This window comes from Triturus cristatus, chromosome 5_1 (assembly GCF_964204655.1).
Source record: "Triturus cristatus chromosome 5_1, aTriCri1.1, whole genome shotgun sequence".
Taxonomy (NCBI): Eukaryota; Metazoa; Chordata; class Amphibia; order Caudata; family Salamandridae; genus Triturus; species Triturus cristatus.
The window spans coordinates 120,114,527-120,135,960 of NC_140587.1; positions in this window are offsets into that span (position 1 = coordinate 120,114,527).

The following is a 21,434-nucleotide window of genomic DNA, read 5'->3' on the forward strand; positions in this document are numbered from 1 at the left end:
GTTCGCGCACCGTGCGCACATGAAGGACATATGATGCACTTCGTTTTGAAAGGTAATATTTTAATTTTTCGTATATTTTATAAGCCATGCACAAATGGTGCCCTTCGGGCACCATTTGCACACGGGGTGGAGAGAGTGTGGATAATTTTTTTTTTTATTATTTTTTTTTAAAATATTTTAGTTTATCTCATCGCTAATAAACCATGCACAATTGGTGCCCTGCGGGCACCAATTGCACACGGGGTGGAGAGAGTGTGGATAATTTTTTTTTTTTTTACATTTTTTACCGTACGCGTACGGTAAGCGTAATCGGTGAAATTACCGAAAAAATAAAAATTCCGTTTTTGGCATTGGGAGATCTTTGGGGACTCCCTCAACATGGCTATGTGTGTGGGAGCTGTCTAAACAGCCCCTTTACATGTTTTTGGCTTTATATTTTAGAAATCACTCTCAGTGCGAGAGAGAAAATGGCGGCCGCCGCTTCCTGGTTTCGGCCGATTCGAATGTTTACTAAGATGTAAGAGCCAATCAGAATCGCGCTCGCGCACGCCACCGTACGCGTACGGTAAGCGTACCGTAAGCGCACCGTAAGCTGGCTCAGATATATATATTGATTTAAAGGCTATTTTCTCAGAATCTACTGAACAGATTTACACCAAACCTACAAAAGGCACTTCCTTGACCTGAGGACTACCTCTCTGCCAAATTTCTAGTAATTCTGTTCAGCCGTTCGGGCTGTAGCCCTGTCTAAAGGTCCTATGGAAAAATGCATGGGAAAAACGCGTTTTGGGACCCCCCTTTTATCTCAGCCCCCGCTTGACGAATCCCCCCGAGACTTTCAGGGTAGGAGCGGAGCGTAGCGCCCCACCTATTTCAAAAAATTCGCGAGGATTCGTCGACCGGCGCCAAAGTTATTCAAAATAGAATGTTGCGGATTTCCTATGGAAACGTGGTCCTAACTATAACTACCTACTGGCGACCGCCAGTAGGTAATATCTATATTTATATATATATATATATATATATATATATATCTTAAGGTAATGCACTGTGTGGAGGGATCAACGTAAAAGTAAGTGAAAACTAACTTACCTGACTATTTAATTGCATGTAGCGCATTATGTGATCAAGGCTGCGGGTCAGCGTCCGAAATGCGTCATTTGGACCTTGTTTTACTGAAATAAATTCTTCACTTCAATTGGAGTCTGTGCCCAAGCGTTTTTCCTTTGTGGGATTATCACCTACATATATGTGCGACAACACCACCAATATTCAAAAACTGCTCAACTCAAATGTCTGTTTCTCTAGCAGATTTTTCAAGCCGAGGATTAACACAGTGCCAGCCATGCCGAGCTACAAAAGAAGCAAAGTCCTTAGTCGTTTTTGCAGCAAAGTCTTTAAGCATAGAATTATCTTGCACAAGCCAAACTGAGCTGAAAAATAATGTAATCCCCTTACCTCTCCCAGCCCAGTATTAATGCATTAGATTGGTCTAATACTGCCCAAGCCAATGTGGAATAAATAAAAGCAGTTCCTGACTCATATGTTTTTCTATTATCGTAGCTCATCAGAGAGACATGACTTCGTCTAGACACAAGAGAGCACCCAGTATAAATAAAAGCACTACCCTTCAGGCTTAGAGTGCACATAAAGTATGCAAAAAACAGAAAGTAGAGAACTCTGGGTAGGTCCCATGATTTAGGTAGCTAGCAACTCCTTTATATCAAGCATTCTACAGTACCACCAACACCTTTTTTTTCTCAGATATATGTATTGAACAGTTACATGAAAAACAATTGGACAGCTGGCAGTCATGCAAATAAAGCATTCATTTCCCATGTTGAGTGAAGGTAGTGTTTTTGTGAGAAATTGTGGAATTTGTCAAAGCCACTGCATTAGTTTTTAAAGTACCAAGATATGGTGTTGTAGTTGAGTAACATACTGACAAACACACACACACACAGCTGTATGAGATCAGGCTAAAGTAGAGAGGGAACATATAGGAGAGGAAATAGAAAAGTAAGCGGATAGAAGTGAAGGGTATCTCTGAGAAGCATGTTCCTATGAGATATGGCACCTGGTGCTTGTCTATTCTGTGACTATATATATCTAGATTATTCCAAAGATGTCTTCTAATGTTTATCAGTAATGTCTGTATAACACAGTTAGGCTCACCAATTGCGAAGAGGTACCTGAAAGCATTCTTCCCATTAAGAACATGTTTAAGCCCATGGTCAGGAACAATTAAAGGAGAAGGACATTTTCAAAATGCTGAGCAGGTGGGCCATGAATGACATTAACCCCTAAACAAACAAAAGTTTTATTGAATGTTATGTCAATTTGATCTACTTTCTTAATGATCTTAGATATCTTGATTCAGAAAGATTTATTAGCACTTGATGGCCAGGTATGGAAAAGTTTGATTGTGCTATCAGGAGCCAATGAGGTGAAGCCATAGTTTTTGTGGTATTTATGGGATCCAGAATGATTTATGAGCAGCCACCAGAAACCTGATTTGGACAATGGCAAGAGATACCTTTCCAACAAACTGTGAATCCCATATGCATGTCCTTTGTTCCTCAATTATAGCTAGTCCGCATGAATAGTTAACATAATTTTATTAACCATGTGACCCTAATAATATTTTTCCACACCCTCTGATAGATCCAAATGTAGGACAAGTAACATTATAAGTGATTTCATTTTAAGAAATGTATAAAAAATCCAAGTTTTCTATTAAAATAATGATTGTCATTCTACAAAGTAGATGAGGTCGTTTTGAAGTCCCAAATACCTTTAGTATTGAGATGCTTGCTTTGTGCTATTTAAGTCTAAAGCCAGTGTTCAATACAATTTTGATCCTTTTGTTATCTTGGAAACAAGACGTTTCAGTGGGTGGATTTTAACCATTTTTAGTAATTCCTTGGTAGGATCATGTAAGATATGTTTAGAATAGATGATTTTAATTTTGTTATTAGTGCAGGTGGAGTCTTTATGGTTCACTATTGAATTTCCTAAAAAAGATAGCCATTCGAGGGTGGGAGAAAACATTATTTGGGAGGTAGCGATTTGCTTGTTATATCAGATATGATGTTTGGTATTAGAAAATGTTCACCAGGTTTACACCTCCAGTCTCTTACTGAGTCTCAGTTTATATAGTGATGCACATAGTTTCTTCCTTTTCTAAAAAAAACTTCAAAATGTATTCATTAATGGATCTAAAGAATTTTTTCAGTAGTTGGATCTGTAACATACCGAGCAGGTACTTGCCCATGGGAGTGACCACAATTTAATCGTTTCCGTTCTAAGTGAATAGCATAAACACTTGAGTGACCCAGAGTCCAGAAAAAACACAAATCTTCCTATATGTCGTTGTTCAATCAAATTTCTATGTATTTCAGATAGGAGTGTTATAAGCAAAGTCCATTGTCCCTTGATAAATCTCGCTATACAAGGGGTTTACAAAGTAAATGTCTGAATGTCTGAATTTTCTCTATTAAGGATACATCCAGAGCATAATTTGTGAGGAAGGGAGGCATCAGCTTCTGGTGTGAAAACGAAACAGGTTAACGGACCTTATTTCCTACGAAAAGCTATTTTGAGGATACTCACAGCCACATCTCATGGGGATAATTTCCCACGTTTTGTGGATTACCGTTGCCACTCATGCCCTCACGCACCCTTACGGCTTTATCTTAAAAAGATTCCTGACAGAGTGACCATTCGGGGGACCCGTAGGGCATTTCAGCATCTGCCCAATGAGGAGCTCTGCCCAATGATGAAGCGTGACATCCTTCGGGGTGTGTGAGGGCACACTGTCCCAAGACACTATAATTGAGAACAACTACAGTTCCTTCTCTTACACCTTTACTACAGGAACAGTGACTCCCACAGGGTCCATACCTCCTAATCAAGGCCAATTGTGGTTCAGATGAAAGCAGCAGTGAGAGTGAGTATCCCTGTTTTCTACCCTGTCATTGTTCAAAGGCTTCCTATATGCTACCATTAACCTCTACAGTGGTTTGTGTTTGATCAATCAGTGTCATAATCATCCTAGTAGAAATAACCTTCTCTGCATTCATTCTTATAGCAGTAGAGTGAGTGTGCATTTAGTTTTTTCAATTATAGGGAAAAACATCCTTGTGTTATGTCGAGAGCATATCCCTTGCAGGAAACTTATTTGAAACGAAGGTATACGTTCATGCATGACATTTTACAGAATGATAGCCAATGTTCTTGCATAAATCTTGGAGTCTAGATTAAGATGCCATCTTGACTTGCAATTCTTTGGGAGGGGTAGTTACTTTTATTTTATATTACAACCATGAAGGTGTCTGCTGCTGTACCTTGGACTTTGCCTGACCATACAAATTATTAGAATAGGTCAGCTAGGGCAGTGGTCAGATTATTGAAGGAGGTTTATTTAAAAAATGGTCAGGAAACAAATCTTTTTAAGGTGCTTTCCCTTTCAGTAAGGCCAGTATGGCTTTTGTGATTTCTGATACATCTACAGGCTTATGCAGTTTGCTGTCTGTCTTCTCCCAAATGTGAAGGGTTTCATCATATACAAGTAAAAGGTGACAAATCTGTTTGGACATTAGAAGTGAATACAAAGATTCATAGTGTGCTTGGAATACTGAAATTACATTATCTCATTGTTTGTACTTATATTGAGGACTTAAGGTTTCATTTAAGCACCCTATACTTCACGTAGCTACGCAATAACTTTACCCTTTTGTTTATTCACATAATGTGTTTGATTGTTGAATGTTTTTGCAAATTCTAGAAGTGGCAACAGAACAATTGTATGAGTGGAGGTGCCGGTCTTCAGCGACTCCACACAAAGGCATTATTACATTCAACCTGGTTCTTCAAATCTATGTGCTTGATAATTAGACACATTATGTTCCCTTTGAAACCCTAGATATACACCAGAACAATATTTACCAGCGGTGTTTAAAAGAAACCTTGTGAAACAACAGAAATATTAAATATCAAGACTGATTACGTCCATAATAAATACTGTGCCCAGCTAGAAGTTGCCTATCTCCACCTTGTTTTACCCCTAATGCGTTTAAGGATTTTGAGTGATTTCAACCAGTGTTTTAGTCTGTCTTCTATTTCAATCCTTATGCACTCTGTGGGTTTATCTCAAATTCTATTCACTCTGCAAGAATGAAGAAAGAAAACAGCTTGTTGTCCGAAGACCTTCAGAGAGAGGAAGACTGGCAAGCTTGTGCATTGTTCAGCCAGAGACATGCCCAATCATTAGTGTTCAAATTAGTAAATATTCTAATTACATGGCCTGTACTTATATGTAAAGGCTGATTAAAAGTTTGGGAAAATCAGCAACATCTGGTATGATTCTCTCTTTCAAATTAAAACTTAAAATATAGAAATCATCAAGAATAGGTTTTTTTCAGAACTGTGTAAACTGGAGAAGGTAATCCTAACATTTTATGGGCTGAAAGGAAAAAAGGCAATGAAGATTTTAATAAAAATGCTACAGGGAGTGACATAATTCTAAAACATAAACAAATGTCCTATATTTTTCTAAGAAGAATGTGCAAATTAAGTTGAAATAAAACCTGAAGATTAAAACCTTTTAGCAGATTTATATTTATCCTTGCAATTACTTGCTCTCCCTGTCTAAAGCACGCTTCTACCTTTCACCACGCCCATCAATAAAGCCAATTTATCAGTTTCTGGCATATGTTTGAACCTCTACCTGCCTCCTGGAAGGCACACAACATAGTTCACTGAAAGACAATCTAAGAGCCATAAAACATGTCTCTCCCAGGTACCTTCACCCGTTGGCGCTTCAGCACACTGTGATACTATATAAAGGCATCACTCAGATACTGGCTTTCATCTGAGCAAACTCATGAAATTGAAGAAATGAAGGTGCTCTTCGGTACTCTACTGGCCGCAGCCATGCTTTTTGGACTAGGTAAGTTCACCAAAAGTAATGGCATTTTTGGTCTAGTAACAATAAGACGGCTCAGTAGGCTAATATTGCTTCCACTGCCATGGTCTTGCATAAACCATTGGTGGAACAATCAAACCCACTCAGTCTTTTATCCTGCTGATAAAAAGTGTGGCATTGTGTTTTGTAGAATCTGGTATTATTACCACTCAGGGCTAGATCACCTATTTTTTTCTTTACTCATTTTAGTGTTTTTATATAGTACGTACTACATCCCCAGGACGTGAGAGTGCTCTACAGAGTTAAATATGTTTCAGTTTCATAAAAATAGGCATATAGTGGAAAGTAGAGTCACCAGCCACAGATAGAAGGGTAGGCTATAATACAAAAAGAAACATGATAAAACCAGAAGGACATTCAGGCATTTTTACAAATTTCCGATTTACAAATGGCGCCTCAGAGTTCAATTGTCTGAGTCATGAAGTTCTTTCTTTCACAGAGTGCAGTTGAGAATGTGTTTACCCAGTGCTTAATTTGAGCCAGTGGTTTAGGTGCTCAGCACCAGCATTTATTGTCAACACCAGCACTTATGACAGAATGCTAGTGGCACTGTTTTTCTAATTTAGAATTAAACAGTTGTTTATTAATTCAATCTAAATTAAAATGACGGATGCCTGCCGCCCAAGCCATTTTTATATTTTGGGGGGCCTAGAATAGTCTGAGTTGTCACACTTGTAGGAGTTTGATGGTTAGTAACACTGGTGGTACTAACAAAGGCAGCACTGGTAGGGGCAGTTGGTGGTGCTAAATGGAGTTGGTTATTGCCAAACGCCCTGGCACTTATTTATATATATTTTTTTACAAATTAGGTGCTGGGTTTAGCTGTATATCAGTGGAAGGAATTGAGAGAGTGTTTGTTGTTTCCTAAACAGGGGTATTTCCCAGAGAAAGGAGTCCATACTTAAGAGAAATTGGCAAGTTCAATCGGTTCGATTTTTATCACTTGGTACTCAAGTGTCTCTGTGTGGAGAACTTTGTGTACAATACAACCTATGTAATAATCAATGGGGAGGGAATGAGAAGCTGTGATCCATCCGGCTTCCAATGGCTAGTACAAAAAATCAATTTGGGGAAGAATGGATCACTTGTCCTGTGAAATCAGGGTCTTTTGTCGTTATGTAATCCTATAAAAACCCTCATATAAGTACACAGGTCGAGGGCGGTATATCTTGATTCTCCGCCTGAGTGTACTGTCACAGCATCATCATAGGGTTTTGTTTTTGTATATATGCTGTCCTCCACCTGGAGGTAGACCAACTGATTTACCAGTAGTGTCCAGATATCAAAAAAAGGGGAGGGTGAAGTGGGAAACTAAAAAGAAAAGTGTGGTGCGTGTGTAGACCTAGTTACTAGTCTACCGCACTAAAGGTCAACATGTTTCAGCCTTCTTTCGTTTTCTTGAGGCTTTCGTCAGGACCGAGTGTGTTTACGGGCTCATTCTGCCTCCTAATATGTGTGGTTGATTTCCCACTTCTATGTTAGTTTGCAGTCAGATCTGTCGTATCTGTAACTGAAATCAAAATTGAAATGAGTGTCGCTACGACTGTATCAATATACCCTATGTTTTTGAATTAGCGACTAATTTGTCAAATATTTCGCAAAGGAGCTGTAGCAGTATCCACATATATTCAATTATAATTAGTGTTGCTATTTAAATAAACTCTAAAAGAGTGCAGGTGCGCTCATTCTAGTTCAAACGGAATTGAGGAGTCAAGTGGTAGAGCTATAGGAGAAGGTAAATTTGGTAAGTATCTGAATGGAGTTCATTTCACAACTACATGATTTCTTAAATCGCTTCACAATGTAGTGATCACGGTATTACGAAAGTTCAGCGCCCGTGTTACGCCATGATAAAAACAGAGCTAAGAGATATCTAATGTGTATTTACAAATGTGCATTCATCTTAGTACAGAAGTCATTGTTATCGTTGTCAATGCTTTCATCGCTTAATGATTAAGTTCGGAAGGTTGTTAAGGGGCTGGCAATTATCAAGAGGAATCGGTTAGGTGCTCTGCTGAATACAACTCTTGTGTCATTATAATCATTATCGATGCCTGCTTTACCTGGTAATGAAATTAGGGAAGTATTTGCAATGTGAGCAATTATCGGTAAGGTAAAGTGGTGTATTCAACGTTTGTATTACCTATTCAATGAAGTTATTAGGCTGCGTTACAACGGTATTCGCACATAGCAAAAACAGAATGGTGGAGATAATGTAGAGCTACAGCGTGATGGTATTTGTATGCCATTACCTTCGGAAATGCCGTGGTTTGGCTTCCTCGGGGCACCGGAGATCGAGGAAGGAACCCGTTTCTGTAATGGTAAACTTGGTTTAGTAACAGTCACCTTACCGTGTTTGTTGGCTGCCATGTGATGCGAGCGTTGGGCGCTTACCGGTCCTCCCTCGTGTACGACTTGTTCTGTCTCTAATCGAACGCGGGGCCGCCTCAGAGTTGTATATACATAGATGGATATGGTGTAAAAAGAAAAGAAGGACTTAAGGGATGCCACAATGGTTGGCATAATGGTTGGCATTGCTGCAGCTTGTATGGAAAAGAGACTGTGTTCTTCATATTTCAATGGTGTATTGGAGATAACGTTATTGTTTCAAGGAGACTGCCTCTGTGGTCATGGGGATTATAAAAAGTAATAGCGGTAATCTGTAGAAATTGTTATATTTTAATGAGTCAATAAACTATTTAGTTTCTCAGTTCTTTTCAGGATAGATGATCGCTTGGTGGTGCAGTATGACTTCGTTCTGCATATCATGCTGATGTGTACCATGGAATGTTATCATTCAGCCCTTCGGTATCCGTTTTAAGACGATGGATCCAACGTTGTTCTTTCTCGAAGAGGGCACGTTCAACATTATTAGTTTTCATGTGTACTGTTTCGAGGACCACCCATTTGAGGTCGTCTGCACTGTGATTGTTTTCTTTATAGTGCTTACTCATCTTGGTGGTAGCTCTTTTGCAGTTGACATTGCTCTTGTGTTCTCCTATGCGTAGTTTTACTTTCCGGCACGTCATGCCTATGTACCTGCTTTTGCAAGGATATGTAATCATATACACCACATGGGTGGTGTTACAATTCGTGTATTGGCGTAGGGTCTATGTAAAGTTAGGTAATAGTTCTAGTTTTTTTGTAACTGTTGTTAATTTGCACACTGCGCATGATCCACATGGGTAATGGCCCATTATGGGACTCAAGTTCCAAGCTGCGGTGAGACTCTCTTGATTAGTAACTGGTGCCAGTCTTGTATGCACTATGTAGTCCTTTATGTTTCGTGTTCTCTTATTAGCGAATCTTGGTTTAGGCCATTGTAAGGTGTTTGATGTTAAGATTCTCCAATTCTTGTTTATTATTTTCTTGACCGTATTGGTGGAGGTACTGTAAGTGGTAACACATGTCAGTAAGTCTTCTGGTGTCTCCCTTTGTGCAGTTTCCAGAAGGCTCTCTCTTGCTTGGTTGCGAGCTCTCTTTTGACATTTCTTGATGATTTTGTCTGGGTAGTCTCGCCTTTGTAATTTATTTTCCAGGTCTTTAGCTTGTTCTTTGTAGGCCTTGATGGTACTGCAAGAGAGAGCCTTCTGGAACTGCACAAAGGGAGACACCAGAAGACTTACTGACGTGTGTTACCACTTACAGTACCTCCACCAATACCAAGATTCGCTAATGATCCATTCTTCCCCAAATTGATTTTTTGTACAATACAGCCTAGCCTGAAGTTCCTTCTTGTTTCGATGTGCAGGGTGACACACAGTTGGATGACATGGTCACAGAATTTTTTGGGTGAGTCTAATTAGGTTGAAGCATGGCGGACTGCTTTCAGTCAAGCATTGTGGGTCATATTTAGAAGCCCCTTTCGCCACAACAATATCACTTTTATCAACGTTCCTGTGGCATTAGGGGCTTTGCCTTATTCACAAGGTGGCTTAACGTCGCCTTGTAAATAAGGCACCCTCTCATGCTAAACTTAGCATGAAAGGGTGGGCAATGAGTGTTGCAGTAGGTGTTGCACCACAACACCCATTGATTTTGACGCTGCCCCCTATTTACAAGGGTGGGGTAAATAGGAGGCAGTTCTAAAATAAAGACCAGGGATAACCTATGGTGCAAGGGTGCCTACATTGGCACTAGGCAGCTGAGTTCAGCGCCACCTTTGGGAAAACACAGGGATGCACCTGTTAATAGAGTGCATCCCTGCGTTTTCAGACTGGCAGAACACAGCGTTAACTATTTTGGCTTAACTCTGCGCTCCACCATTATTTTGTAAATAGGACCTCGTTTGTCTGGCATAACAGCTCTCTTAATTGAGACAACTAATGCATTAAAGTCCCCTTGAAGAATGAAGGGCGTGAAGCTATTCAGAAGTCTCAGCTGTTTTTGGGCAGTTCTTGCTTGACAGAAAAGTAGGTTTGCATGTTGCCTTTAATATATATTATTATATTATAAAACACAGAGATTATGTCCAGTCAATGTGCAAGAGTTTGCAGTTTAGGATATTTAGTGGGATGAGACTGGACTGGGGTGGATTCATGCAGAGGTTTTGAGGGGGTTCAGTTTGAGATGATGATCCGTCAATCATGATAGGATGTTTGTTAGAATTGTTTTGAATCACACATAGAAAGAGGACTACCCCTCTAAGCGTTGTCTTTGAGCAGGAAGGTGTTCCTTCCTGCACAAAGACAATCCTGCCCATAATGCATACACTGTGGCACCATGGTGCAAATGGCGCCTGCGTAACCTATAGGCTGCACACAGTGGCCCAGAGCAGGGATAGAGCATAAGTGTTCAATATCTTTGTAAATATGGAACATTTCGGCTCTCTCCCTTTCACACAATGCAGTGCAGCAACTTCACTTTCTGCTGTCTGTTGCATGAAACTTTAGTAAATGTGCCCTTTAAATCTGATGAAGGTGCAGGAAAACTTTCATTGTGACCTTAGGAGCTTCCCTTTGCTGGCTTTGGTATACCTGCGCGAGAGGCCGCCCATTGCACTAAACTGCATTAGCATGCATTACATAGGACACATAAAAAGGTAATAGTTTACATATATTAGGTCATTAAAAGCCACTTATAACACAGACTTGTGATTACGAATTACTTCAGGTGATGCTGAAAACCATATTTTCAGCTGTTTCTGAAGTAGAAAAAAAAATGCAGAGGTCCTTGGAAGAACAGTGTTAAGGAGGTGTTAGAAATGGGGTTCTCTAGTTGGCAAGGGCTTGCACCTCTGTCCAAGTAGGGACCATTCTTGCTAGTCAGGATAAGGGGAGTTACACTCCTAAAATAACCCCTGCTCACCCCCTTGGTAGCTTGGCACTAGCAGTCAGGCTCATCTTAAAGGTAGTGTGTAAAGCATTTGCACATAACCAACAGTAATACAGTGTAAGCACTACAAAAGGACACCACACCAGTTTAGAAAAATATCCAATATTTTTATATACTTAAGACAAGACCAACTACGAGTAAAAATCCACAATACAGTACTTTAAAAATAAATAGGGCCCGATTCACAGAACTAACTTAAGACAAAATCCGAAACTTACTACCATTTTCGTATTCACAGAAGGCACTTAAAATTGGGATTTTTCTCAGTTTAAGAGTCCTAAACTTAGGAGTCCTAACTTTACTACTACTAAACTGAGAAAAATCCTAATTTTACGTCTTTCGGTATTCACAGAAGGCATTTAGGAGTCCTAAAGTTAGGAGTCCTAACTTTACTACTACTAAACTGAGAAAAATCCTAATTTTAAGACTTTCGGTATTCACAGAAGGCATTTAGGAGTCCTAAAGTTAGGACTCCTAACTTCTGTGAATACCAAAGTGAGTAAGTGTCTTCTGTGAATACCAAAATGATTAAGTGCCTTCTGTGAATACGAAAATGGTAGTAAGTTTAGGATTTTGTCATTAGTTAGTTCTGTGAATCGGGCCCACAGTTCGCAAGATGTCTTTAAATTGTAAAAATACGTTGAAAACACAGTTCGTACGAGTCGGTAGCTCGGTCCGAGCCTACCACTATGCTGAAAACAACAGAGTCTCGTAGTTCCAGCTGACTGCGTCGGTACGGGCCAGCAAAAGCGTGAACAGACTCGGTAACAGTACCTTTCTTATTGCGGCTTACACGGAGGTGCGAGCTGATCGTGGCGTCCGTCGCTGTGGAAAGTGGAAGCGGTGCAGGGCGCCGTGCCCTCTCGATGCGGTGCAGGCAGTGGCTTGGTGCCGACCGCCCAGATGGCATCGGTGAGACCAAGGCGTGCGGTGCAGGGTGAGAGGATCCTGATGCGGTGCTGGCATGTTGCAATGCAGGCGACAGAGCCGGTTGGCGGGAATTGGCGTTGGTCGATCCGGACGGCTGTCACGGGTGTTGAGCCAGAGTCGACCGTGTTGGTGAGACCAGGCCAGCGAAGTGAAGCGAGGCGGTGCGGGCTGTGTGTCCACAGGTTATGGTGCAAGCAGCGGCTCAGTGGCGGCAGCGGTGGTGGTCGTCGTCGGTGAGACCAGGGTTGTGGTGCAAGATGTGGACGGTGCGGCCTTCGGTGCCTTCAGGACACAGGGCCAGCTACGGAGTCGGGGACAGAGTCGGTCGTGGTTCCCTCTCCTCTGTGGCAACTGAAACAATGGTTCCAGGAGCAGTACCCAGAGGTTGGTGAAGTCTTTGCAGTACCTGAGACTTCTGAAAAGGAGGCCAGCTCGATTTCAGGCCCTTGGAGATACTCAGCACAAGTAGAGAAAGTTAAGTCCAGTCCTTTCACTTCCCAAGGCAGAAGCAGCAGCTGCAGGCCAACCCAACAAAGCAACAACACAGCAAAGGGACAGTACTCCTCCTGGCAGCTCTTCCAGCTCTTTTTCTTGGTAGGTTCCTTGATTCTAGTGAGTTCTAAAGTCTTGGAGTTTGGGTCCCAATATTTATAACAGTAAATCCTTTGTCCTCTGAAGGCAGAGGGGTCTGTACCTAGTTCAAACCAGTTCTGGGTGCATCCTGCCAGTGTGCACCTTCTTCTTTTGTCAGTGTGGGCCAGGGCCATCAGACACACCACAGGAGGTGGAGCCAGCATTGTAGAAGGCAGGCACTGCCCTATTCAGACCCAGGTGCTACTCCTCCCACCCATCTATGTGCAAGTAGGTATATTCAGCCCTGTGCTGACTCACTCTGTCTCCTGGAGTCTCCCCCAGCCCCTGTCACTCACAAACCAGACAGACAATACACAAGCTAGCAGAGGCAGGCTGGATGGTCAGGTCAGAAAATACCTACTTTCTAAACGTGGTATTTTCAAACACAGAATGTTAAAACCAACTTCACTAGAAGATACATTTTATCATTCTGAGCTCAGGCATACTAAACTCAAATTTCTACCATGTTCCCTGGGTCAGTTAGGATTATAGGATGTTATAATCAAACTGCCCATTTTGGCCTATGGGGAACAGGTAGCCTTGCAATAGTGAAAAGCAAAGTAGGCTGTAATTCACTATGAGGACATGCCACACACACCAGGGCATGTCCTACCTTTCAAATACAATGCACCCTGCCCACAGGGGTATCTTGGGCCACCTTAGATGTGACTAACATGTAGAAAAGAGAAGGTTTACGGACTTGGACGTTTGTGCACTTGCCAAGTTGACATGGCAGCCCCAGGCTGCACCCAGGTTCTGTAATGGCAGTTACACTTTAAGGGCTGTTTGCATGGGTGGCCCAATCCAGTGCTGCAGCCCACCAGCAGCATTTGATTTATAGGCCCTGGCACTTGCAGAGCATTTTACTAGGGACTGACACATAAATCAAATAGGCCAATCATGGAAACACCAATCCATAACACATTTTATAACGGGAGCACTTGCACTCTACCACTAGACAGCAGTGAGAAAAGTGTGCAGAGTCATTACACCAGTCAAAAGAGGTCAGAAAGCATAAACTTGTGGGAAACACACAAAAAGATGCCAAGTCTAACAGGAGGGTATACATTTTGGAGTTTTCAACTGCAGAATCATTTTGCACCTGCACCCTACTGTCCACTGGAAACAGTTGATGGCCCAGGTGGTGATCCTTTTGCTTACAGATATGGTTTCAAGCTACTGCTGTTCACTTAGGACCAGGTGATTTTGTAAAATTTTCTCTTGGTGGTGACATTATCACTCTTGCCATAAAGAAACAGTCTTATCCAAGTCAAGGGGAGGATGAGAACAAAATGGTGTTTGCCAGGTATATTTGTGATATTATAAGATTATTATGCGGTCAGAACTTTTCAGCTAATATGGGGGGGTCAGAGGGGTCCTGATTTCCTCCAGTGTTCACCTGCTGATGGGAGTTCACAGTGAGGGAGTGATATCAATGGTAAAAATTAGAATGGAAGCAATCCAGTTAAAGACTTTAATGGGTATTTAACATGCAAATTTTATTGGATATTCATCAAACTGGAAATGAGGATTAAAAGACGGTTTTAAGGAGAATCAAGAGTCATCCGCAGACTGATGTATGTTGACTCTGGAGTCCACTCTGTGGCTTAGGGGTTCTGGTACTCAAAATCAGATAGCTTCTTTCAGAACTGTTCAAGAGATTGCCAATCTTTATAGCTGAGTTAGGAAAAAATAAAATCACTTCAGAGTTGATGTGGACTAGTGGTTAGAGGTGCTGACTTTGGAATCAGGTTTGAAATCTAGCCTCGGCGCTTGGCTCAATATTTTGTGGTGCTGAGAAAATCACTTAGGGATTGATTACATGTTTGGTGGTCCATTAGACTGTTGAATCCATGGTGGGAGTACCTGGATCACCAGACCAGCAGTACATTCCCCGTATTAAAAATACGGCGGTGGGGCTACCACAGGACCTGCCACTACCTCTGGGGTTCATGTGGTGTGGCGGTCAGAGGCCCTAATATGCTGGTGGTGCAGCTGCAGCACCACCAAGCATATAAGGAGTTTTTTCATTGCCACGGTTTTCATGGTGGTGAGGTAGCCATAAATATTGTGGCTGTGAGAAAACAAAGTGGGCCCTACTGGGCCCCTATTGCCTCAGGACCAAGGGGTGCCTGCATAGGGGGCACATGCTGTGCTCTCCAGTGTGCAGTCACCCCCTATCATGTACGGAGTGCACTTTACAGTCCGTGCTGCGCAGGAACAGGCTGTGGCATTCCGATTGCAGTGCCTTTTTAATAGGCACCGCCTTGGGAACACCAAAGGTCCCCCGCCATACCATGAAAATTCTCGTAATCTGGTGGGTGGTAGAGTTTGGCGGTCCTGGAGCATGAGGCTGCTGTGGAAGCCAGCTCCAGTACCACCAAACTCAGAATCAGTCCCTAAATATACCTTTGTGCCAGAAAGCGTAAAAAATGTAGATGTGTAATTTCCACTTGATGTCCACTATCAATTCAGCACCCAACTCCCTCCTCCCCATGTTATTCACAGTGCATTGTAGCTTCCTACCCGCGGTTTACCCTGTATAAATATCAATGCAGTGTGATGTGCTGCTGATAGGTCACGCAATATGAATGGACAAGGTTAAAAGTCACCCTATTTGCAACAAGTGTCACTCAACCCTTAAAGTGGCGGTCTTTGTTCTAAACCCATATTGACAGTCAATGACCAGGTGGTAACCATTGGTAGATTTGAATAACTGCTGAAAGCTCAACATTCAGTGGTTCTTCCTTGCCATGGCAAGTTGATGACCGGTCTGGAATTAGCATTTTAGGGTGAATGTTTGACTTTTTCAGAACAGGATCCATCTGTTCCAATTTTTGCACCCCTTGTTGTCTGAGCCCACTCCTAAAGGAGACTTCCAGTCTAACCCTTTAGCCAACCCCAGATGTGTGTCTGCATGGTTGGTTCAGCAATTAAACTTTCAGCACACAGAGTAACATCCTGTTTGTTGTAAGAATGGAGCAGAGAACAGTGCTGTTATGGATCCCTAGATTCTTGCAAAAAGACAAACTGTCATGGTTGTCAACAAGAGAGAGTTTAGTGGCACTAGAGAAGCAACATGAGCACAACAGAGACTGCCAATTGGGCGTCAGTTTAGCCCATATTTTGAGCATGCATGGGAGGATCCTAGGTGGTCACATTGAGGTCAGACATTGAAGAAGTCCACCATCTCCCACAAAAGCAAGTTAATTGCTTAACAGGCGGTGGCTATGCTGACATAAAGGAGCAAATAGCCTAATTTCCTTAAACCATAGGTATGCTCAGGAAAACTATCAAAGCTGAAGTCTTAATAAAAACAAGCCCATCTACAGCTTACCAAAAGTACAGCTAAAATATCCCTACATGAGAAGTTAGAGATGAACCTCCTACATGACCTACAAAGGATCTTTCTACTAGTTTAACTGAAGAGGAAGACTTTCACTGGAGTCTGGTATGGCAAACAGCTCTCCACTACTCCTGCATTCTTTGATACCCCTTCAGGTGACCTACTACTGCTGATACATAATGTGCCAGATGGAGTATGTGACTTCTCGGACCCGCATCTTTTTCATCTCATGTCTAGCATCATGAGTTGTGAGTTGGATAAGCTAGTTGGAAGCATCAAATTATAGACACAACTACTTAGTAGAGAAGCAGGGCCTACATCTTGGAGTCCTAACCTCCTGAGACTTTCTGAAAAATCCCTAATCCCTAATGCTGGAGGAGATCATACACTAATTTGGGTTTGTGTACAAAAATTGAGGAGGCCATACATCTTGCTAAACCCCTTCACGTACTGTGGCTATCTTTTACTGTCATCCTACCTGTAAGCGCAAGTCCACCAAGGAAACAAGTAATCTGCTGAGGTGGTGTCAGTCAAAGTACCACGAGATGTATTCAGTCATGCTAGGTGTGATACCCCTAATATGGACATAACTTACTGACTATATGGAAAATATTCACATACCGCCGCAATTTACTACCTTATGAAAATTAAGTTGACAAGAACATTAACCTGTATTTATGCTGAAATTAAACAAAATAATACTACTATTCAAAACATTTCATATGTATAAACCATTATTCTTATGTAAAGCATTCTAATACCCTTTGAGGTTTAGTCCACTTGCTATAAAACTCCAAATAAACATATTATTTGAGATACCTTTAGATTCTTCTTAACAGCTTAGTCTACAACTAGATACCAATGCTGCACTGTTCAGGAAACATACTCTGCGCTGTATCCAAAGTTGTGTGGTTGAGAGAGGATTAACCATGTGTTAATCATTTTGGTCTCCCTACAAATAACACAGTTCAACCAGTGCTGCTATACCACATCTCCAACACCAAGAATTAACTTCTGCTAAGCTGATCTTCATCATCGTATAAGCAAAGATCATTATTACGTTTACATTGTTTCCAAGTAACTCTTTCTCTCTTGCTACTGGATTGGCTTTTTCCACCAAATAGTCAACCTTGCCAGTAATGATACCGATTCTCAACACCATTGTATACAAAACCATAAGAATCTTTTGTTGAGTGAAAATATCATACAAGATAATACAAAGTATTGCGCACACACACAATCAATTCAAAAACACTTAGGGCCCTATTATGACTTTTTGGTGGAGCAGTGGCACAGCAGTGCAAAACACTGCACCCCCTCTCTGCCAATGGTTGTGCCACTCACCTGCCACATTACGACTTTATAGTAGTCTTTCTGGCAAGCTTTGCAGTGAACCAATGTAGGTGTCTCTTTTAAAGGCAGTGATGTCATTAAAAAAGGCACTGCAATGGGACTGCACTACTAGGTTTCTGCAAGGCATGGACTTGAAAGTCCATGGTACAGGAACCAAAGTGCATGCACCCAGGGGGGGGCACACATTATGCCTCCCTGCGTGCATGCACATTGGGTTGAGGCACAGGTGGGCCATGTAGGGCCCCCTTTCTTTGCTCTCTACCAGAATTTTAATGGCAGAGAGAAAACTTGATTTGCTTGGCAGGACTGTGGCAGTCCAACCAAGCATATTTAACTGGTTCTCCTCTTTCCTCAATGAGCGTCAACAATCTGTCTGGTCTCCTCCTTTCTCTGCTGTTATTCCCCAATTAAATGTGGGAGTACCCCAGGGCTCCGTGTTGAGCCCGACTCTTTTTAATATATATATGGACCCATTGGCCTCTCTTGCTGAAAAATTTGGAGCCAAGATTATAACATATGCTGACGATTCTCAAATTGTGTTTACTTATGGGAAGGATGAACCTTTTAATGAATCTTTAATCAGGGAATGTGTGTCCAATATTTTTGGATGGTTTCATCTGAACCAGCTGTCCTGCAATTCGGCTAAGGCTGAAATTATCTTCTTTGGACACACTCCTGGGGACGAGGGGAAAAATTGGTGATCACAGGACCAGCCATCTCCACCCAACCCTGTGACTACAGTGAAAAATCTTGGAGTTTTATTGGACTCAGATCTCTCTATGAAATCGCAGGTGAAATCTGTGACGGGCACAGGTTTCAGGCTTCTCAAAATGATGAGGAATTTTCTCTCCCTTCTGTCTATGCCTCATAGACAGACTGTAGTTCAGGCTCTTATCATCTCCAGATTAGACTACGCAAATGTTCTCTATCTGGGCATCCCAAAATTTTTGCTGAACCGTCTGCAATTGGTTCAGAATGCTGCAGCCAGGGCTGTTGTGAGGGTCCATCCTAGGACCCATTTGTCTAGCCTTTTCAAAACACTTGATTGGCTCAAAATAAAATATAGAATCGATTTCAAGGCACTGGTCCTTGCTTTTAAAGCGCTTGACGATAGAGGGGCTTCCTATCTTAAAAAGAGAATCATCCCCTATTGCCCTGTGAGGACGTTAAGATCTTCTACCCTCTATCTGCTTCGGGTGCCAAAGTTCTTTCTAACCAGGAAGGAAGGTCGCTCCTTCCAGGTGATTGTTAGTAAATTATGGAACACCCTCCCTCTGGCCCTCAGAAGCAATTCTGAACACCTCAGTTTTAGACAGCATCTTCAGACCTGGCTGTTCCCCCTATAGACTGCAATTTGTCGCTATGACAGGACAGGAAGTCGTGTGTGAGCTCCTGGTGTCGGGCAGGTACTTCTAGCACCGGGACACTCTTTTTGAGTAGCCAAGCGCTTTATAAATCCCTTTTAACATAACATAACATATTGCAGCCTCTGACCGCCACTCCTGCGCCAGGGAATGGCAGTTCCCTGGTGGAGCCGGTGGTCACAAGGTGGTCTGACTGCCCGAGTTGTAATTGGGTGGTCGGACCGCTGGTGGGGCGTTGGCTGGATTCACTACTGCCATATCACCACAAGTCAAGAAGTCTTCGGATCGCCAGACTCGTAATAGGGCCCTTAATGTAAAGCCCCCATGCGCCAGGTCTCTGTTCATTAAATTTCAGATTGGGACATTGCCACTCCACACTTTTACTGCAAAATGGCGTCGTCCTTTTTCTGAAGCTGATATGAATTGTCCATTTTGCCCTGAGACCAGGGAATTATTTGAACATGTATTATTATTCTGTGTGCAATATCATGCCTATAGGAAGGCATGGCTCTTGCCATTGTGCCACAAACTGGACATTAGGGCATTCAGAATTGCTTCAAGGATCCTTAAGTGCAATACCTTCCAACTGATTGCTTTTGTCTGTCTCCGCTTCTTACTCTCAATGTGGAGATGTCGACTGAAAAGTACTGTCCTTGGTACCCCTACCCTCTTACCCTAATGGAATTGTTTTTACCTCTTGTGTGCCTTCTCTAAAACTGCTTTTGCATGCACCATGCCTGGTTTAAAATCTGGACCAATCACCAGTACAATGAATGAAGTTTAACTGTTTTTACTTTGTATAACACTTGTATGTTTGTTTTATCCTTGCTCTTCCCCCAACGCTAAGACGCTGTGCTTGTGACCTGCCCCCACAAGTCACACTCCCAACACAGCAAGGAAGGAAGGAAGGAGAGGGAGGTGTAAGCTACGAAGCTTTCCAGGAGGCTTTGTGTGATGGTGTTTCTCGTACCCAAGACTTGTAAGGGGTCTGCTGATTTGACTCCCTCTGAAAGCCTGCATTCACTGGACTTTATTTATCTTTTTTACCAGAGCTGTTTTGCAGCAGTGACTTGCCAGCAGTCAGCTTCAGCCTGATGTGATGTTTAGCCTAGTCCAGCTCCTGTATGGTCCTGCTGGCTGCCACTGCCCTTTACTCATTTGTGGGTATAGGTACACAGTAGGATGGCAGAGCGTAGGAATGGAGTGGAGCAGAGAAGTTGCTGGAGCTGCTGAGTGGGGGGGTGAGGGCTGCACTGCACTGTGATGTGCCTGATCATACTCCCATGTATGTCACACCTGTGTTGTTGCTGAGATGCTGAGACAGTTTTTATACCACCCGTTGTTATACTACCTTATCATCCTATCACTGTGTCACCCAGTCAGTATACCAGCGAACTAGCAACCAACCATTGATTCCTGTGTGGGTGGTGGCAGTGGCAAGACCAGGACCTGGGAAAGGAGGTAAGTGGAAATCCGGACATACTAACTTGCATAGTTGTGACTGAGTTGAGTAGACCTGAGTAGACTTGCTCCTGCATTGAGTATTGAGTACTAAGTATCAGGGTTCCAGCATTCTGGTGTCACTATCAGCTGCTTTGTTTCTGCTACCTGATACTTTTTGTCATAGATGCCATTTTTTGTTGCTTTGCTTCTGCTACTTTGTTGCCGAACCATCACTTAGCTGAACTCTTAGTTTGCCATCTTCTGGAAGCCTTTGGCAGCTACTGTCCATCTCCCAGTTCATCTCCAGCCTGTTTGGGACATGGTAGGGTCTCCTTGGACCTCCCCGAACTTCAGCTTGGCCTGGCTTGACTGTGCACTGTGTTCTCCTGCTGGCACATAGACATTGATAAACCTTGATAAATGTTTGATAATTCCAAAGTCTGCTTACCGCCCTCTGACCTGTTCCCCAGTCTCTGATAAATTGGCAAGAAAAAATAAGTCAGTGGTCCAAGAAGTGGAGCCACCGTGGATTCTTTTCTGGAGCGGATGGTGAGCGTCATCATTAAGGAGATAGACCTGGCAGAGAGATGATAATCTCTAGGGAAGGCACTCGGCCGTACCTCTCACAGATGGGATCAGTCACAGATGACGTCACCAGCAAGGGAGTGTGCAGGCTGTCCATCTCCACCTCCACATATGTCTGAAGTTGTAGAGTTCCCCCCGTCCCTGACCAAGGGAAGGGCTCTGCACAAGGAGAGGCCCAAGTCAAATAACCCAGAAAAATCAGCGATGATGGAAGGGGCGACAATCCTTGAGGATAATTTGATAAAATCACATAGCGAGGCAGTGGTAAGAGAAAGAGGACAGCAAGACAAGGCTCAATAACTGGCCAACATAAAAGGCTGAGAACTACTGCTTGTCCATCTACCCACTTCAGCGAACAACAGGTGTAAGCTCTGCAGAGGTTGAGGTTGAGTCAGCATTGGCCCCCATTGACAGTGGGGAAAAAAGGGGAGTCAATACCAGGATGGGACAGTGTCCTGGA